This window comes from Acomys russatus, chromosome 1, assembly GCF_903995435.1.
Source record: "Acomys russatus chromosome 1, mAcoRus1.1, whole genome shotgun sequence".
Lineage (NCBI taxonomy): Eukaryota > Metazoa > Chordata > Mammalia > Rodentia > Muridae > Acomys > Acomys russatus.
The window spans coordinates 10,832,993-10,845,214 of NC_067137.1; the positions used below are offsets into that span (position 1 = coordinate 10,832,993).

At 44.1% G+C, this 12,222-nt stretch overlaps 1 non-coding gene across 1 annotated transcript; it reads right to left on the minus strand.

The window, feature by feature from the left end:
* Nucleotides 1-10,404: 10,404 nt before the first annotated feature.
* On the minus strand, nucleotides 10,405-10,511 carry LOC127197654 (U6 spliceosomal RNA). Its single transcript, XR_007831717.1, has one exon. It is a non-coding gene; the product is annotated as a U6 spliceosomal RNA (small nuclear RNA).
* Nucleotides 10,512-12,222: the final 1,711 nt, after the last annotated feature.

The following is a 12,222-nucleotide window of genomic DNA, read 5'->3' on the forward strand; positions in this document are numbered from 1 at the left end:
ATCCTTCCAAGAATTACAGGAAAATACAAACAAGAGAATAGAGGCCATTTAGGAGAAACAGGAAACCACAATCAGACAGGCAAAGGGAATGAGTAAAGCTCATTAGAATCAATAAAGAAATCACAAACTGAGAAAACCCTGGAAATAGAAAACTTAGAGATCAGGAATCGAACAGGTAAGCATCACCAACAGAATTCAACAAATGGAGGAAAGAATCTCAGGGGCTGAAGATCCAACTGAAATTGATACATCTCTCAGAGAAAATATTAAAACAGAAAAACTTGTGGCACAAAACATCCAAGAAATCAAGGTCACCATGAAAAGGCATAATTTCAAGATTATAGGAATAAATTGAAAAACAGAAAACAAACAAACAAACAGAAGATGCCAGGTTCCAAGGACCAGAAAATATTTTCAAGAAAATCATGGAAAAAAATTTCCCCAACCTAAAGTAAGAGATGCCCTTGAACATACAAGAGGCCTACAGAACACCAAATAGGATAGACCAGAAAAGAAATTCCTCCTGACACAAAATCCTCATTTGATTTTTTAAAAAGAAGCCAAAATCATGCAATGGAAAAAAGACAACATCTTCAACAAATGGTGCTGGTCTAACTGGATGTCTACTTGTAAAAAATGCAAATAGATCCATATTTATCACCCTGTACAAAACTAAAGTCCAAGTGAATTAAAGACCTCAACATAAAACCAGACACACCAAATCTGTTGGAAGAAAAAGTAGGAAAGAACCTTGAACTCATTGGCACAGGCGAAAACATCCTGAAAAGAACACCAGGTTCTAAGGTCAACAATTAATAAATGGGACCTCATGAAGTTGAAAAGCTTCTGCAAGGCAAAGAACATTGTCAACAGAACAAAGCGATAGCCTATAGATTTGGAAAAGATCTTCATCAACCATACATCTGAAAAAGGGCTAATATCTAAAATATATAAAGAACTCGATAAATTAAACACCACCAAACCAAATAATCCAATTTTTTAAAATGGGGTACAGAGTTAAACAGAGAATTCTCAACAGAGGAGTATCAAATGGCCAAGAAACACTTAAAGAAATGCTCAACATCCCTAGTCATCAGGGAAATGCAAATCAAAATGACTCTGTGATTCCATCTTATACCTATCAGAATGGCCAAGATAAAAAAACTCAAGTGACAGCACATGCTGGCAAGGATGTGGAGAAAGGGAAACACTCTTCTATTGTTCGTGGGAGTGAAAACTTATGCAACCACTTTGGAAATCAATCTGGTACTTTCTCAGAAAATTGGGAATAGCTTTACCTCAAGATGCAGCTATACCACTCTTGGGCATATACCTGAAAGCTGCTCCACCATACAACAAGGACATTTACTCAACTATGTTCATAACAACTTTATTTGTTTCCAGAATCTGGAAACCTAGATGTCCCTCAACTGAAGAATGGATAAAGAAACTGTGGTACATTTACATAATGGAATACTATTCAGCTATTAAAAACAAGAAAATCTTTAAAATTTCAGGCAAACAGATGGAACTAGACACAGTCATCCTGAGTGAGGTAACCCAGACCCAGAAAGACACTCATACTAGATGCTCACATATAAGTGGATATTAGCCCAACGTAGATATTCTCTGAGAGACTCAACCCAGTCGGGGATCGGGACAGATGCTGGGACTTGAAGCTGGACTCTGGGCAAAGCTCTGAGTGTTGTAGGGAAGAGTGGGGGGATGGAAGGTCCAGGAGGAAGCAGGTGTTCCATGTGGAGACTCCCTGTTTAGATATAAGCAATGAACTGCTGATTCTCCTTGTGAAGGGAACAGGGACTGCTGCTGAATCTCTGACATGCAGTCTGGTGCCCATAATTTGGTCACTGCCCCTTAGCAAGACGGTCTAGCGGCCAAACAGAAGAAGGGGATACAGGCTATCCTGATGAGACCTAATAGGCTGTTGCCAGATAGTTGGGGTAGGAGGGCCCCCCCATCATAGGTCTAGGGGAGGGGAATAGGCAGAAGAGGGGTGGAGGGTGGGAATGAAAAATTAAGAGGGAGGCGATTACAGTCAGGATATAATGTGAATAAATTATGCTAAATAAAATATACATTAAAAAAAAGAAACAAGGCATCTAAACCAAGCACATATGAACTAATAAAGACTGTGGCAGCATGCACAGGGCCCACACAGGTCTGGGATGGTGAGGGTGAGGGGTCCCAGTGCTGAGAAGTGGACACAAACCCCCACCCCTAATCCAGAAGCCATTTCTAGTTGATTGTTGCTTGCAAAGGAAATTTAGTTTCTCTAAGGGAGTCTCACTGGGTATACAAACCACTCTTTAGGGTGTGTCCCTTGCCTGTCACTGGAAGGCCAACAGAAAATGAACTCTCTCATTTTGGGGGGTTCTTTATCTCCTAATACTTTGTCAATGGTTTTTCCTTACAGATCTTTTGCATATATGTGGGGAGCCATGCTAAATTCAGCCATGTTAGAAATCTCATGCTTAGGCTGCATGCTGTGACTGTCCAGTTGTTGACCTTTGCTGAAGGAGGTCTTGTGTTTAGGCTCTCTTTGGATTGTTTACCTTTGAAAGAAATAGGAAAGTTCTTACAGGGAACTACTCAGAGGATTAAGGAAGTTCTTTCAGGGAACTAGTCAGAGGATTGTATTCTTGCCTGGGGGCTAGGGGAAGTGAGATTGCAATAGAACTTGTGGTAATCTTGCTGTATAAAGCCATACTCTCCTGCAATAAAGAGTCTTGATCAGGAATCTCCAGACTTGCCTCAAATTTTCTCACATCTCTATCCCCCCACTTTCAATCCCACTCCCTCTTCCAGGGAACCGTGTTTGACTTGTCCAGTGGGCTGGGACACATATATATTATGGTTCCCAGTTTTGTGTTTTTATGAGATTCCTATGTGTATAAACCTGTGTCTCTCTGCATCTATACATGGTTCCTGTGCTTTTTCTTTGGTTCTTTTTCTTCCATCTGTTTGTTTTATCTTAATTCTGGCTTGTTTTTATTTTATTATTAAAATATTTGCTTGTTTTCTAATCAGGAGAGAGAGAGAGAGAGAGAGAGAGAGAGAGAGAGAGAGAGAGAGAGAGAGAGAGAGAGAGAGAGAGAGAGAGAGAGAGAGAGAAGAGAGGAGACTGAGAGGAGTTGTTAGGGCAGGGGAAGCCATAATCAAATTATTTAGTAAGAAAAAGTATTTTTAATAAAGAAGTTAGAAAAAGTGTGTCCTGACTCTTAGTATGTGAGTGCTAAAACTGGAGTTTAACCTAGAACTCTCAGCCAACAGTTTTAATATTCTACACAGCCTCTTATGTGACAGGCATATGAGATTGATTTAGGAAATGCCCAGTAGAGGTGTAGATTATTCTATTTGAGGTTTGAGGGAGATAACCAGAGACTCTCCTAGTTTGCCCAGTGGGGAGTGACAGCTTTGATGATGGGGAGCCAGACTGAGGACTAGAATCTGCCAGGAGATAAAAGCACTGTGCTGTGAGGGGCCTATGCTTGGGCAAGGGGACCCAAGGCCCATACAGGAACAGGTCTGCTAACCTCTAGCCAGCATCTACCTTCAGGGCCCACCTGTTTTCTGTACCTCTTGATGGTGGTGATGGTGGATGAAGACCACTGAAAGCCACAGAGAAACTTCATATTAAGGGATTTTCTGTGTGCAAAATAGTCTGACTTAATTTTTTCTAGACCATTCTTGGAGAAAAGTCTAGCTTGGCAAGAGGAAGATGGGGGAAGGTCCTGTGAGAAAGGTCTTGCCTGGCAGGATTCTGAGCATAGGAGCCTTGGGAGCCGATGGGACAATCATAGCTACTCTGAATGTCCTACACTTTGCTTTGGGACATTTTGGTTCAGAAAATTCAGGGCTGAGATGTGTAGTAACCCAGCAGTGCAGCACATGTGTAGATATGGATCTCTAGTCTGTTACTTCTTATTCTTTGGTCTGGGGCAAACTGATTAACCTGTCTGATCTGTGTTGTCAAGTGGGCTAATGACTGGCCAACAATTTGTTAGCCTTCCTGGGGCACTTGGAAAGGGAAGGTCCCTCTTGGGTTTTCCTAGACTGGTCACCACTTGAGGGCTGGAGACTCAGAATCAGATCTGCTTCCAAGCGCTGCTCAACTCATGCCTCCAGGTGACAAGTGACTCTGGGAAAGCAGCAGGTGGGACCAGAGTCCGACCTGAGTTCAAACCCAAGATCCTCTGGCAACCAACTGTGGGATTTATTTGGTTTCTTCCCATCTCACTTTCATTATCTGGAAAGTGGGGAAATCTGCATGTGTGCCGCACAGGTTATGACGAAAAGGAGGGAGTCTCTGTGGCTGGCAGGAAGGTGAACACCTGTGCTCAGGCATGGCCAGACCTCTGGGCTTGGGCAATTGTTCTGTCTCACAAAGATGCTGACATTTTGCTGCCTCCAGACTGTGGCATACTTCAGGTGAGGTGATATGTGGGCACGCTAACCAGTGCAAAGGACTTTTGTACTCTGATCCTTGTTGCTTCAACCATCTCTAGCCTTTGCAGAATGTCAGAATTCATTAAAGGGCTCCTGAGGTTCATTCAACTTGTCTGGGAAAGAGTTACATTACACAGTGACCTACTGCCCCCTAGTGGCTACTGTTGCCACATTGCAAAGATGATTGGGGAAAGACAGCTTCTTGTGGGCTGGAGGCCACAGCACACCTTCAGAGTGTGTGGATAATGAATGGCCTTCCTTGGTTTTTAGTCTCTGGGAAGTCATTCTTACTGTGTGGTCCCTGGCCAGCTCATTGGGATGCTTGCTAGGATGTAAATTCTAGGGACTAGAGAGACAACTTAGTGGCTAAGAGCTCTTGCGGTTCTCCCAGAGGATCTGTGCTCCTTCCCAGCATCTCACAACTCACATCTCACAACTGCTTGCAACTCAAGCTCCAGAAGGAATCTGATGCCCTTTTCTGGTCTCCAAGGACTCCAGAAGAGATTTGTCATCTTCTTTTGGCCTCTGAAGGCACATGTGCATGCGTGCACAACACACACACACACACACACACCATCACAATACTATCATACACAGACACACAGACACATCACACACACACTCCATCACACACACATCACATCATACACCTTCAGACACAGACACACACACAGACACACCACACACACACCATCACACCACACACACATCACACCATACACATCACAAACCATCACACACACCATCACACACGCCATCTCACACACACACACAGACACACCACACACACACCATCACACACACATCACACCATACACATCACAAACCATCACACAAACCATCACACACTACACACACCATCACACACACCATCACACACAGACACACCACACACACACACATACCATCATACACACCATCACACACAGACTCACAGACACACACGGACATACACATCCCTTCACAAATCTTCAGAAAAGACATGTGAATTCTGAACCCTCAGGACAAGAAACTTCTAGACTCTGAAGTCTGTGGCGTGCTATTCTAGGGCTCCAGGACCTCATATTAGGAAAGGTTTGTAGCTCCACAGCTGACCCAGATATTCACACTACAGAAGATTTTGAAGGACATCCCGAGCTGGATGTGTTGCTGCGTGATGATCATCAAGCCAAGGCTGGACGAGGAGAGAAGGATGGATGAGTAGCCTCACTCCCTTCTGAGATTTACCCATTCTTACCATTTTATCACAGTTTCCTCGTCTGTCCTCTATAGTTCTTTTACGTCAAGTTATTTGAAAAAAGTTGGCAGAAATCTTAACACATTGACTCTTAAGTATTTAGCAGATGGTTTGTACAAACAGTCCACAAACCACAGTATTACCACCACAGCAAGGAAATCAATGGCATAACAACATCCGATCCACATTTTAATCTCACATTACTCCTCTTATCGTGTTCTTACATATTGGTATGCGTTTATGTCTGAGATCTAATTGAGGTTTATGCACTGACTTTAGTCTTCTCAGTGTCTCTTGTATAAGGTAGATCACCGACCTTGGTTTTTCTGAAGGATGGAATTGCCTTTCTTGAAGAGTTCTGGCCAGCTGTACTCTAGAACGCCCCCGTGCTGGGTGCATCAGGGTTTTCTTTTTACAACTGGGGTTTGGTTAGAAACTGCTGGCAATAAACTTCATTAGAAGAAGCTAGCTGTAGTGGCTCTTGCCTGTGATCTTGGTATTCAGGATGCTGGGACAGGGATTCTTACAAGTTCAAGGCCCACATGAGCTACATATACTGCCCCGCCTCGCCCCCACACAAATAAAAATTCACTGGTCATGTTGAGAACTTGGTGCTGCATCAGAAGGCCGTTGATGTAATGTTAGGTGATCGCATCTGAGTCACCATTCTTAGGTCACACACAGTGCAGGTCCTTGGGTTTGTGTGTGCTCAGCATATTTCTGTTATTCCAAAGCTTTACTAGGATTTTGTTGTTTGGCTCAGTTGAAGCCCAGGCCTTTATAGGCCTCTAGTCTGCATTCATGGACCTATTCTTCCCAGGCACACATTAGAAAAGCTCTCATCCTAAGTAACAAAGCCACATCAGAGCTGCCAAGCTGTTCCTGCAGGTGTTACCTGCTGCCTTCTGAAGCCTAGCCCCTTGCACCTCCAGGGAAGACTCAGGGGCTAGTCATTTCATTTGCTTAACCCTGGGACACAGACAGTGTGGTGGTTTGAATAGAATGGCCCCCATAGGCTCATAAATTTGAATGCCTGGTCACCAGGGAGTGGCACTATTAGAAGGTGTGGCTTGTTGGAGTAGGCGTGGCCTTGTTGGCAGAAGTGTGTCACTGAGAGTGGACTTTGAGGTTTCAAATTCTCAAGCCAGACCCAGTGGTTCTCTCTCTGCCTGCTGCCTACAGATCGGGATTTAGACTCTCAATCCTTCCTACCACGTGTCTCCCTGTGTTGATAATGGACTAAACCTCTGAAATGTAATTAACTCCCAATTAAATGCTTTATTTAAAATAAGAGTTGCCATGGTCATGGTGTCTCTTCACAGCAATGGAACAGTGACTAACACAGACAGGGATGAGCTGAATATTAACTTTTCCAAGAGGAGACAGATAGTGCTGCTGACCCTAGCGGTGAGGCGAGCCAGGGACCTTGAAGGATTTCCTGGGTTGGGAGCTAGAACAGGCACCACTGCCTACTGTGGCGAGGAGGGAGCTGGTGCTGCCTGAAGGGCTGGTAGTGGTATTTCTGGAAAGATGTGACTGACTTTGGAACTAACAATTTGAAGATACTCTATCTTTATATTGCAGCACACCCATCAGGAATTTTCCCAAATCCTCTTCCAAACACTGAGTCACTACTCACGTCTCCATCTCTTCACGTTAGTGGAGAAGTGAATAAAATCTCCCTTAGATATGCAGATGCCACCATCCGCGGAGCTAGTGACACTATGCAGCTAAGGAGGACCCCATGAGCTCCCGACCTTTTTGCTTCTACCCACCAAGTGCTGGGATCATAAATGTGTACCCCACATCTGCTCTATCCTTTTTTTTTTTTTTTTTACATCAGTATCCACACAGATTTGTTTGCACATAAAACCACCCCACCCTCTCTCATTCATTCCCTCCTTTATCTTAGATGTCATCGGTCTCTCACTGGAGGTCTGCTCACAACAAACGTTTACTTGTCTACAGATATATGTCACAGCTCTGGTCAGTATTAAGTAAAGTGTGACAGTTATTGTTTTCAAGTTGCAGTTTCTTTCTCTCTTAAAATCATACATTAGAGAAAAAGACAGCCTCTCCAATAGATGATGTGGAGGGGGCTGGTCCTGATGCTGGGAGCAGAGAGGATGAGCCTGGGCGTGTGTTCTCAGGGCTGCCATGCAGAGGTCACCACCTAGGTTAGGACATTCCCCAAAGGTCAAAGAGCAGGCGCCTGAAGAAATGCCTCTTCCCACAGGACAGGGGCTCCCCAGTGTGCTCCTTGGACTGGCTACTTTTGAGGACTTATGAATGCTGAAAAGAACTGGGTTCTGCCTAAAATCTACTGAATCAGAAACTCTGGGGGATGGGGAAGTGGAGTTCAGTAATTTGTGTTTAAACAAGCACCCCACAACACCCTTGGTGTTTCTGAGGCCTCTCAAGCTGGAGTAGCGTTGCTCCTGGACAAAGGCTCCCCTCACCCAACAGTGTGGGGTGGGCGGGCCTGCCAGTGACATACTAAGACCAAGGCCAGCTGGATTCCCTCCATGGGAGAATCCTGGGCTTGGAGGCTTAGCGGCTTGGAACACAAGTCAGCTGTGAACATTTGACCACTCCTCTGAGACCGCTAATGCGGCTGGCCCAGGTTCAAAGGAAGCTGCTATTTAGAGTTCAGCTTGGAGCTTGGATGGAACACGACCACCAACGAAGATGTAACAGGGTCTGCTTGTTCACTGAGGATCTTCTTTTGTAGAATAATATGTTTTCTTTTGACAGGAAAATGGAATGTCCGTGCTGTGCCAAGGAGCAGCTTTGATAGAGGTTGTTGTATGCTTTGGCCCCGAATGTTCCAAGAGTCCAAGGTGAATTTGTGCTGGCCAACATAACCAAGTCCTAAGAATATTCTAATTTACAGACATATTTTTCCTCAGTCAGTTAGGGTAGTTTAGACTTTAATTCCTCTGCTCAGTTCTTAATAGATGAAAACTGAATGGGATTTAGGGAGCTTTCTTCCTAACGATGTTGAAACGTTGGGACGGAGAGGCTGAGCAGTCAGGAAGGAGGCCAAGCTGCACACAGAGGAGATCTTAAAATGACCGTGGTTTCTCCACATGAGGATTTTATGGTCTCACATCAAAGAAGTCTGCAGATGGGCTCTCCACATTCCAGGCCATCAAGATTCAAGCTCCCTTTTATACTTTTGCTTGGATGCCCTAGTTTGGGGCTGCCGTTGTTATTGGAGGTCACCTCCTGTTACCAGGAAGCAGGATGAGGGGGGACAAAACGAAGGGAGAAAGGGGCTACCTTGATTGTGCCTCTGAGCTAATCCTCCATGAGATTTTCTTTTCTGTCTCACTGGTCAGAAAGTTAGCTCTAAGGAGTCTGGGAAATGTAGTCTTATTCCAGAGGGCAATAATGGCAGCTAAAGTCAGGGTTCTGTTATGAAGGAAGAAAGGGTAGATGGTGGGGCAAGCAGATGATAATCTGTGCTCTGTGTGAGATTGGTTGGGTTGATGTGTAGGGTTGCTAAGCTATGGGTGATGAGCAGCCTGGAGCGGTGGTGTTGAGATGAGTTCTCAGGCAAAATTGTGGTTTTGGGGGGGATTTGGCTTCCTGGGGGATGAGACAGGCTCTTCTCAGCTGGGCTATGCTCCAAGAGAGGCTACCCACAGCTCAGAGGGAAGAATGCAAGGCCCTGGGTGCTTCTGTGTGTGGGAAGAGCTGGGAAGTGGGCAGTCTGGGAAGACAGGAGTGTGGTCTGGAACTGGTGGTCTACATGAGTGCCAAATTTCTTCTTCTGCTGTCTTGTCTGGGTGTTTGGCAGACCCCCCCCCCCTACTTCCTGCTTCTAAGCCTCTGATTTTAAAGTGTGCTTAAGTTTGCCTGGACCAGTGCATTTGTGACAGGGACAGCTGTAATGCCATGTGTGTTTTCCAACCAAAGATTGGTGGGATCCTTGGGAACCCAGCCATAAGCACAGCAGAGTCTTCTGTTTCCTATCTGGGACCAACAACTTCTGGAGGCTTCTTCCTGTAGTGGTCTAATGGATGAGTATTCTTTTGAGGCCCAGGGGAACAGGGACTAGTTGAACTGTAGAATTTAATCATGGGCATAAAAATGTGAGAATGAGAGCTCTTGGACTATCTTGTAATTTCGAGGGGATCTGGTGACAAATAGTTCTTGCCTTGAGGGCACTTTGGGGCATGAATTTGACCTTTGCCACTCATTTGCTATTTGGTCAGGTTGTAGTCCCTTTACTCTGTGTTTCAGCTTCTTCAATGCTTATGGAGAGGACTAAGTGAAGACTGTGTACAGCACAGGTCCTGAGGAAGCCATAACATCATGCACAATGCAGTTAGTCCAACTTGAAAAGTCCCCATTGTTATCATATAGGTGGTCCACCTCTAGGTTGCTTAGTAACCTGATGTCATCAGTGGCTACCGCCAGATAAAAGACAGGACAAATACCTGAGTTTTCTTTCTCTCTTTCTTTCTTTTTTTCTTTTCTTTTTTTTTTTTTTTTTGCTTTATTCTTTTTTTTTTTTTTTTTTTTTTTATTAATTTATTCTTGTTACATCTCAATGTTTATCCCATCCCTTGTATCCTCCCATTCCTCCCCCCCCCCCCATTTTCCCATTATTCCCCTCCCCTATGACTGTTCTTGAGGGGGATTACGTCCCCCTATATATTCTCATAGGGTATCAAGTCTCTTCTTGGCTACTTAAAAATATGGAACGCTTCACGAATTTGCGTGTCATCCTTGCGCAGGGGCCATGCTAATCTTCTCTGTATCGTTCCAATTTTAGTATATGTGCTGCCGAAGCGAGCACTTCTTTCTCTCTTTCTTTCTGTCTCTGTCTCTCTCTCTTTGTCTCTCCTCCCCCTCCCTCTCTCTCTCTGTCTCTATGTCTCTCTCTCCTGTGAACTTCATTTTTTTCCCCTCAGTGTCACAACAGAGACTTTTTTTTAATATATTAAATGTCTTCATGTTTATTTAACTGTTTTCCTATTTAAAATTGCATTACATTTTAATTATTCAGTGTGTGTGTGTGTGTGTGTGTGTGTGTGTGTGTGTGTGTGTGTGTAAGTGCCAGTGTGCCCCTGTGGAGGTCAGAGGACAACTTTCAGGCATCCATTCTCTCCTTCTAGTATGTGGGCCCTGGAAATCAGTCTCAGGTTGTTAGGGCTACTGAAAAATGTCTTTACCCACTGAGCCATATTGCTGGTGCCTGTTTTACTATTTTTTCATTCTGTACAGGTTTTCCTGGTACAAAAATTGGTCTCTGAAATTATTCCTTCAATTAGATAATAATAAATTTCTGAGGCAGAAGGATTCGGTGGTGCATTGCCCACTCATTATACCAAAAGGCTTCAGTTGGTCAGGCCTAGCACCAACAATGTATGTCAGTGAGACTTTTGCCCATGGGAGAACATGGCCTGAGAAAGGTGACTTAAGAGAAGGAGAGATCTTTTTTGACTCATGATTTCAGAGCTACACCTGTGACTACTTTGGGCCTGTGGTAAAGCAGAACATCACGGCAGGGAATGTTGAGTGTATCAAAGCAGCTCACTTCATGCTGGTCAGGAAGAATAAAGGGAGAGAAGGAAAGTGTCCAGGCTCCCAATGTATCCTTCAAGATGTATGACTTTATCTCTTCAACCTAGCCTTACCTCCTAACATTTCTAACCCTTCCCAATAGTGCCAACAGCTGAGACCAAGCTACACATGAACAAGGGAGAGGGGGCAGGGAGCAGGGGTAGTCTAGATCAGTGGTTCTCAACCTTCCTAATGCTGTGACCCTTTAATATGGTTCCTCATGTTGTGGTGACCCCCAACCATAAAATTATTTTTATTGTTACTTCATAGCTGTAATTTTGCTACTGTTAAGAATTATAATATAAATATCTGATATACTATTCCAAGGGGGTCACGACCCACAGGTTGAGAACTGCTAATCAGATCCACACTCTAAGACAATGTCAGAGATATAAGGACAAGTTGCAGAGGCTTGCTTGACAAAGTTCCAGAGACCTCCAATGGTCCAGCATGATCTTTAGACATCCAGAACAGATGCTGAGGCTTTGTTTGACAAAGTTCCAAAGATCTTCAGCTGATCATCATTGCTGTTAAATATTATGAATGGCCCAGGTGTAATTTTGCCTAAAAACTACTTTGAAACCTGTCTTTTCTCCTAAAATTGTCTTTTTCTCTATTTCTCACTTTGACTATAAGCCCTAATGAAGTTCACACTGGAAAACTTTTTCCAACAGAGAATATTGAAGGAAAGTATCTGGCCAAAGGCTTGAGACATGATAGAGTTCTTGGCTCTGCCTGTGTGCAGTCAGGCAGAAACTGATTGGAAGAAAGTTAGGGCCTTGATATAGCAGCACCTTGCTAGATACTGTTAGCTGTAGAAAGTTTCTTTAGGATCTGCTTTGAGAGCAATAGACAGTGGGCTTGGAATGTCATGCTTTACATATATTATACAATATAAGACCACTTGGAAGTTAGCCTAGGCTTAGATAGCACACCTGTTGGCT